We start from the raw sequence: 8,749 nt of genomic DNA on the forward strand, positions 1-8,749 counted from the left end.
AATTCTTTGGTCCAGAAGAAAAACATAAATTGTGCTATGGACGGAATTGTCAAAAAAAGCTAAATGTTTTGAGAGTGGACGAAAATCCAGAATTGTAAAAGCTATTGAATAGTTTACAGTCTAAACTGCTCAAAGCGTTCACAAAAACAAAATATGTACTAAAATCGTGAAAAATGCAAGAAAACACAATTTCAGCCAGAAATTCTGCAATTTTAAGGTTACGGTCTTGAAATTTGGTGCACAAACACTGAAATTAGCTGTTCAGACACTTAGTTAACCTTAAAATCCAGGGACGTACTGAAAAATTTCACAAACAACCCTAATTTCACTCAGATTGTACTAAAATCGTGAAAATTGCAAGAAAACACAATTTCAGCCAGAAATTCTGCAATTTTAAGGTTACGGTCCTGAAAATTGCTGTACAGACACTTAATTAACCTGTTCAGACACTTAATTAACCTTAAAATCCAGGGACGTACTGAAAAATGTCACAGACAACCCTAATTTCACTCAGATTGTACTAAAATCATGAAAAATGCGAGAAAACACAATTTCAGCCAGAAATTCTGCAATTTTAAGGTTACGGTCCTGAAATTTGTTGCACAAACACTGAAATTAGCTGTTCAGACGCTTAGTTAACCTTAAAATCCAGGGACGTACTGAAAAATGTCACAGACAACCCTAATTTCACTCAGACTGTACTAAAATCGTGAAAATTGCAAGAAAACACAATTTCAGCCAGAAATTCTGCAATTTTAAGGTTACGGCCCTGAAATTTGCTGTACAGACACTTCAAACTCAAACAAACACTATCATTGTAACATTTTTAATTTCTGCCTAATTTTGAATGCGAAATAGGTAAATGTTAGTTAGAAAAGGATTTATGGTTGAAGAGAACATTGTCAAATGGAAATGGCCATTTCGATCGTTTCAAAAATCCCTCTACATAGTTATGCGCTTTTCGAGCGGCTCAATATTAAATTGTGTGTGTGTCTCTTGTGGTAATATCTTTGTTCGGGTGGAGGTTTTTCTTTAATTTGCTGGGCTGAATTTCTTGTAAAACATTTTGTTTGTTCTATTCTAGTCAAATTTAAGTGTGTGTGTGTATATTTAAAAAATCATTCCAAGCACTTTTCCTACTTTATAACAAACAAAAAAGACAATTTATCCTAGTCACTGAATTTATATGCGATACGTATAACCAACTTTGGACTTTTTAACTGACTTCAGGTCAGCATTTGAGGTATATTTCGCTTTTCTAGGTAAGCTTTTTCGTCTTTCTTTTACGATTCATCATATCAGAGTTTTATTATGTCACCGGTTAATTTATACTGTGATAATGTTACTGAACATTTTCATTTTATGAATCAAACATTTATTAGTTATACATATCAGATGATCGGATTTATTATGTACCTAAGTAGATTGCTTGGCTGCTTTGTTCAATATGCAGGACAAAAATCAAAGTAAAATATGATACATAATGCTACACTGTTACGTGATTCTTTTTTGCTTTGATTTTCGACATGCATTGTGACATCAATATACTCCAACTTGGATTTATAATCAAATACTAGAAGATTATATTGATTTCACTGGCTTCATTTTTGGAACAGCATTTTTAGAAATATCGTTTTCTCGAACGTTTTCCTAAGTTCCTAAAAAATAACTCTAATAATTCACCATTATTTTATTTTATTTTACAAAAAGTGATACATCAATATAACACATTACATACGCATAATAAATAGTTTGTTGTATATAAGTCTATATAAACATAGTTATTTTAATAAGAATAGAATTTCTAGTTGCAAAACAACAATAATTACTATTGTGATCAATCTTCTAATTATTATTATTATTATTAATTCAATGTACAGCTGGTATAATGTAATCGAATGCGGCAATAAAATTTGCATTGCATCGTGAACGGAAGCATTTTATTTCGCACCCTTTTATCTCTAAAAATGGCTGTTCCAGAATGCCAAAGGTGGTGGGTTATTGTTATAACTGGTTTGTAAATTAGATGCTTTAATCTCGCTTGTAACGCATTCTCAACTAATCCCACTGTCTTCTATTCTTTGAAACAGCCTTTTTTTCTTTTCCTTTGTGTCCTTTTCTTAGATTGTAGATTTGTAGCTTAGTTGTGTAGATAAAAACAACGAAGTTACGGTCCGTTACAACTATTTTCACTATATTTTGTTTCTTTTAAAAATCATATGAGAAACGAGAGGTACACAGCGGTATTGCCTCTAATTCCCTAATAGCACATTGCATTAGTACACTTATTGTAATTTAGACTGCTTCAGTTTAGTTCTATCTTTGTCTGAATTATTGTGATGCCAAACTGAAAATGAGTAGAGATAGAGAGTGGTAGAGACAATTGAAGAGTCAGAGGAAATAACGATAAACCTGAAACAAGTTAACCAGACAGAAATATTTACTTTTTTATATGTTATCTGAAATGTATACTACAAAAAGCAACAAACACTTCCAGTACCGGATTCAAAATGTAGTATAAATGGAAAAATCGCGTCTAGCCGAAATAGGACAAAATGCTGGAAGTTGACCGTTTAGACTTGCTAGACTAAATCAACAAAGTAATCAAGTTTTTTTTTAACACCCTGTATATGTCCAATCGTATTGCGGTTAGCAGGAGGTGAAAGGACAGTTCAAAACGAACATTTTGAACATTTTTCGGTCGCTGAAACCCCAAAAATGGCGGAGATACGAAATTTTTAAAACTTTGAAGCAATTTCCAAAAAAAAGTAAAAAACAGTGGGATATCTCATAAACGTGTAGAGGTAGAGACATTTTGCAATTGACTAAAGAGGTTCAGAATTACTTTTTACACCCAGTAGACTAGGTTTACATGCGTAAGACCTGGTAAACGTGGTCACAACTTACAAAGTGTTAGTTTCAAATTTACCTGTATTTTTTGGGTTTTTGAACCCCTCTAAACATGTTCAATAGTGTTGCAGTTAGCACGAGGTAAAAGAGCAATTTAAAACGAACATTTTGAACATTTTTCAGTCCCTGAAACCCCAAAAATGGCGGAGATACGGAATTTTCAAAACTTTGAAGCAATTTAGAAAAAAAAGTAAAAAACAGTGAGATATCTCATAAACGTGTAGAGGTAGAGACATTTTGCAATTGACTAAAGAGGTTTAGAATGACTTTTTACACCCAGTGGACTTAGGTTTACATGCGTAAGACCTGGTAAACGTGGTTACAAATTACAAAGTGTTAGTTTCAAATTTAACTGTATTTTTTGGGTTTTTGAACCCCTCTGAACATGTTCAATAGTGTTGCAGTTAGCACGAGGTAAAAGAGCAGTTTAAAACGAACATTTTGATCTTTTTTCAGTCCCTGAAACCCCAAAAATGGCGGAGATACGAAATTTTTAAAACTTTGAAGCAATTTCCAAAAAAAAGTAAAAAACAGTGGGATATCTCATAAACGTGTAGAGGTAGAGACATTTTGCAATTGACTAAAGAGGTTCAGAATTACTTTTTACACCCAGTAGACTAGGTTTACATGCGTAAGACCTGGTAAACGTGGTCACAACTTACAAAGTGTTAGTTTCAAATTTACCTGTATTTTTTGGGTTTTTGAACCCCTCTAAACATGTTCAATAGTGTTGCAGTTAGCACGAGGTAAAAGAGCAATTTAAAACGAACATTTTGAACATTTTTCAGTCCCTGAAACCCCAAAAATGGCGGAGATACGGAATTTTCAAAACTTTGAAGCAATTTAGAAAAAAAAGTAAAAAACAGTGAGATATCTCATAAACGTGTAGAGGTAGAGACATTTTGCAATTGACTAAAGAGGTTTAGAATGACTTTTTACACCCAGTGGACTTAGGTTTACATGCGTAAGACCTGGTAAACGTGGTTACAAATTACAAAGTGTTAGTTTCAAATTTAACTGTATTTTTTGGGTTTTTGAACCCCTCTGAACATGTTCAATAGTGTTGCAGTTAGCACGAGGTAAAAGAGCAGTTTAAAACGAACATTTTGATCTTTTTTCAGTCCCTGAAACCCCAAAAATGGCGGAGATACAAAATTTTAAAAACTTTGAAGCAATTTAGAAAAAAAAGTATTAAACAGTGAGATATCTCATAAACGTGTAGAGGTAGAGAAATTTTGCAATTGAGTAAAGAGGTTCAGAATGACTTTTTACACCGAGTGGACTAGGTTTACATGCGTAAGACCGAGTAAACATGGTAACAACTGGCAAAGTGTTAGTTTCAAATTTAACTGTGTTTTTTTAACCTCTCTGAACATGTTCAATCGTGTTGCAGTTAGCACGAGGTAAAAGAGCAGTTTAAAACGAACATTTTGAACATTTTTCAGTCGCTGAAACCCCAAAAATGGCGGAGATACGAAATTTTTAAAACTTTGAAGCAATTTCCCAAAAAAAGTAAAAAACAGTGGGATATCTCATAAACGTGTAGAGGTAGAGACATTTTGCAATTGACTAAAGAGGTTTAGAATGACTTTTTACACCCAGTGAACTAGGTTTACATGCGTAAGACCGGGTAAACGTGGTCACAACTGGCAAAGTGTTAGTTTCAAATTTAACTGTATTTTTTGGGTTTTTGAACCCCTTTGAACATGTTCAATCTGGTTGCAGTTAGCACGAGGTAAAAGAGCAGTTTAAAACGAACATTTTGAGCTTTTTTCAGTCCCTGAAACCCCAAAAATGGCGGAGATACGAAATTTTCAAAACTTTGAAGCAATTTCGAAAAAAAAGTAAAAAACAGTGAGATATCTCATAAACGTGTAGAGGTAGAGAAATTTTGCAATTGAGTAAAGAGGTTCAGAATTACTTTTTACACCCAGTAAACTAGGTTTACATGCGTAAGACCGGGTAAACATGGTCACAAGTTACAAAGTGTTAGTTTCAAATTTAACTGTATTTTTTGGGTTTTTTGAACCCCTTTGAACATGTTCAATCTGGTTGCAGTTAGCACGAGGTAAAAGAGCAATCCAAAACGAACATTTTGAATATTTTTCAGTCGCTAAAACCCCAAAAATGGCGCAGATACAAAATTTTCAAAACTTTGAAGCAGTTTCCAAAAAAAAGTAAAAAACAGTGAGATATCTCATAAACGTTTAAAAATAGAGAAATTTTGCAATTGAGTAAAGAGGTTTAGAATGACTTTTTACACCTAGTGGACTAGGTTTACAGGCGTAAGACTGGGTAAAAGTGGTCACAACTGGCAAAGTGTTAATTTCAAATTTAACTGTATTTTTTGTGTTTTTTGAACCCCTTTGGACATGTTCAATCGTGTTGCAGTTAGCAGGAGGTAAAAGAGCAGTTCAAAACGAATATTTTGAGCTTTTTCCAATTCCTGAAACCCCAAAAATGGAAGAGATACGAAATTTCCAAAATTTTGATGGTAATTTTCAAAAAAAGAATGTAAACGAAGTCGAATATCTCGGAAACGGTTAGAACTTACCAAAAATGTTTAGAGTGATTTTCTGCACCTAGTAGACTAGGTTTACACATGGAAATCACTTTTTTGGACATTAGTAATCGTTATTCCTCCTGGCTTTTCAATTAATTCTGTTTACATTTTACGTTCTGCTGCAGCCTGCAACATGACGCTATGACCTTTTTTAAATTGTTTAAATTAAACTATAATAAAACCCAAATAAATATATAATAAACACCCCGAGAGTACGCAACCGACATCTCCGACATGGACTTATGCGCCAGAAGCAGTGTAGTGTCGTCTGCATACTGACAGACCAGACCATCACTGCAATCCCGGAAAAGATCATTCACATATTAAATAATAAATAATAGAGGACCCAAAATTGATCCCTGACGGACATCCTGCGTAATTTTTACTGTATCCGTGTGATATGTTTTATTTCCAGAAGATATGCACACTAACTGTGTTAGATCATGCAAATAAGAATGCAATAGTGAGGAACAGGCACCTCTATCACCATATCTCCACAGTTTATCTATAAGAAGCGCATGGTCCAGAGTGTCGAACGCTCTTGATAAATCAACGTACATTCCACCAACCTCATGTTCTGTATTAACTTTTCCATAAATAGAATTATGAAGAATCATCCTCATTGATAAGATTTATATCATCAGACTGGCAATGTTTCCTATTCGTTTCTGAATTTATTATATTCCAAACTGACTTTATTTTATTATACTCTGAGATATACTTTTGATACTTCGATTTTTCAGATTTATAGATTTGCAGATGATAGTCACTGTTTGTCATACGATAGGTTACATAAAGGTCCTTACCTACCATATGCCTTAATTTCAGCATTCATCCATCTATGAGTCCTTCTTGGTCTGCATTTGCTTATTGGAAACGAGTTGTTAAATGATCAAATTGTATTGAAAAAACAGTCATATTTCTAGTTCTACATCTTGAGCATTTTGTAAACACTTCCTGAATTGTTCAATATTAATAGCGAAGAAAAACCTTTCTTCAATGTAAGTGGATTTATTATTTATACAGGGTGGTCCAGTTTTAACTGTCAATAATTCACCAATCCATAGCCAATTAAAAAATAAGATGACATTTATTATGTCATTTTCCTGAAAAGTGCTTCTTAAGGAAAATATAGTCCTTCAAATTTCTGTTTATAAAATCGTTTTTTTTTGTCATAACTGTCAGACCGTTGGAGCAATATTGATTAAATTTGGAACAAGCACTTTATTACACGTTATTACGGTCAAAGACCCAAAACTAACCCAACCCAACTTAAAAATTGTCCTGGAAACGGAAAATTCACTTAAGAAGTTTAAAAAATATTATTGTAGCCAGTTTTCATAGTTTCCAGACAAACTAAAAGAATTTAGTTTTGAAAATTGAATTAGAAAAGATAAAAATTTCAGAAGCTTATAAATTGTATTTGTAACCAGTTTTCATGCAAATCGAGAGACTTTAATACTAAAAATTGACTTGTAGACATAAAAACTACTTTTTCAAGAATTTGTTACTACAAATTCATACATTTAAACCTTAAAAATTGACTTGAACCCGAAAATGTGACTGAACTAATAAAAAGTGACATCAGAAGCTTAAAATTTGCATTTGAAGTAAGTTTTCATAATTTGAAGACAAATTTCAATATTTTAGTCTTGAAAATAGTCTTAGATGCAGGACATTGACATTAGATTCATGATAATTGTCTTGAAAACTAACTTTTCGTGCTTTTAGTGCTTCAAAAGTGCTTTCAGCTTGGAAGTTAGCTTTCACCAAGTTATTGACATAGCAAACTTAAAAAATAATTTTTACATTCTTCATAGACTTAAAATAGCATTTGAAGCTTTGTCACTATTAAATCGACTTCTAGACACCTCAGTGCTAAAAATTCGGGTATTTCTTAATAAACTAGACTGTTTTTAGTGTTTTAAGGCTGTTTTCAGTGCCTCAAATCGAGTTTCAAGACTATCTTTACAAAGTTTTTGACTTATCAGGCCTAAAAGCCAGTGTGTCCATTGACCATAGTCTTGAAAATGTTATTTCAAGCTTCTTCACTATTAAATTAACTTCTACACTCATAGGTGTAATAAATTGTAGCATCTCTAAAAAAATCAGACTGTTTTTAGTGCTTTTTAAGATTGAAAAATCAAGTTTAAGACTATTTACAAAAATCAAGTTTCTTCAGTAATAAAAGTAAAAAAATTTGGTACCAAATGCTACAATAATAGTCTTGAGAACTCATTTTTAGAAATAAAATGTCCGAAAATTTAATTTATTTCTAGACTTGTTGTCCAGTCCAGAAAATTGAGTTGTACACCAATTAAAGTCTTGAAAATATTGTCACGTTTTGGGGGTAGCGCAGGGAGAGAAACAACAAACGTAGCTCAAGTATGTCTCCTTTATTTGTATACTGACGATGATGCCTAACTAAATCTTACTCCCAGATTAAGAGGGCCGCTAGTACCGCTACAGGCGGGACGCCCATGGGACTCTCTCTACGAGGGGGTGCGTGGGGGTGTGTGTGTGTGTGAGTGTGCGTAAGGCCTCCTGATGTGCCGCCAAGCGGAACCCGCTCGATACGAGCAGGGAACCCCTATGTCCGACAAGCCCGAAGGACTTACTTTAGGTACTGAAAGGGTCAAGAGTCCCGACGGTCACCACTGGGTTGCGTAAGGACTCTAGTCTGTTCAGCCTGGATTTCCAAGAAGGTATCGAGCCGTCCGGGCACTAGGAAGTTCGGACTGATGCTCGATAGACCGACCCAGAGACCAGTAATCTTCGATGGCTTGAGACGCTGATTAAATACTCGTCTCATGACCCCAATTTGCCGGTCTCGCTGATTCGGCAGTGCACTGGGGGAGACCGGGGCCAGACTAGGTAACGGAACATGGTGCAACTTATGTTATTCGTGACATCTCCCCCCTCTGAAGAGTGTTCGCCCCGGACACTTAACCCTAACTTAACTAAATAACCTACATGCCCCATGGCTTTATTTACACCGTGTGACCAATCGTAACTTATGTCCTATTACGCTCCCCTTGTTATCTCCCTTGTGGTTCTCCTGGAATCTGTTGCTCCTTCCTGGAGGGCGGCCTTACGCGGCTTCGTCTTGCCTAACTGTGCGCCAGAGCACCCGTTACTCAGTTCGCGGGTGGTGGCGCCCTCTACTGACTTTCCTCGTCCACTTCGAAGTGCGCGGGATGGTCGCTTGTTCCGTGAGTTCCTTTTGGACTCTCTTTAGTCCTAGTAAAGTCAGTTCTAGCATTAAAAGTCAACTTT

The 8,749-nt window shown here is 34.8% G+C and overlaps 1 protein-coding gene across 1 annotated transcript in view; it reads left to right on the forward strand.

The window, feature by feature from the left end:
* Window positions 1–8,749, forward strand: part of Nak (Numb-associated kinase) — a 49,146-nt gene that overhangs the window by 33,812 nt on the left and 6,585 nt on the right. The gene's annotated exons all lie outside the window — the stretch shown is intronic.

This window comes from Ips typographus, linkage group LG3 (assembly GCF_016097725.1).
Source record: "Ips typographus isolate SLU linkage group LG3, UJ_Ityp_2.0, whole genome shotgun sequence".
In the NCBI taxonomy this organism is placed as follows: Eukaryota; Metazoa; Arthropoda; class Insecta; order Coleoptera; family Curculionidae; genus Ips; species Ips typographus.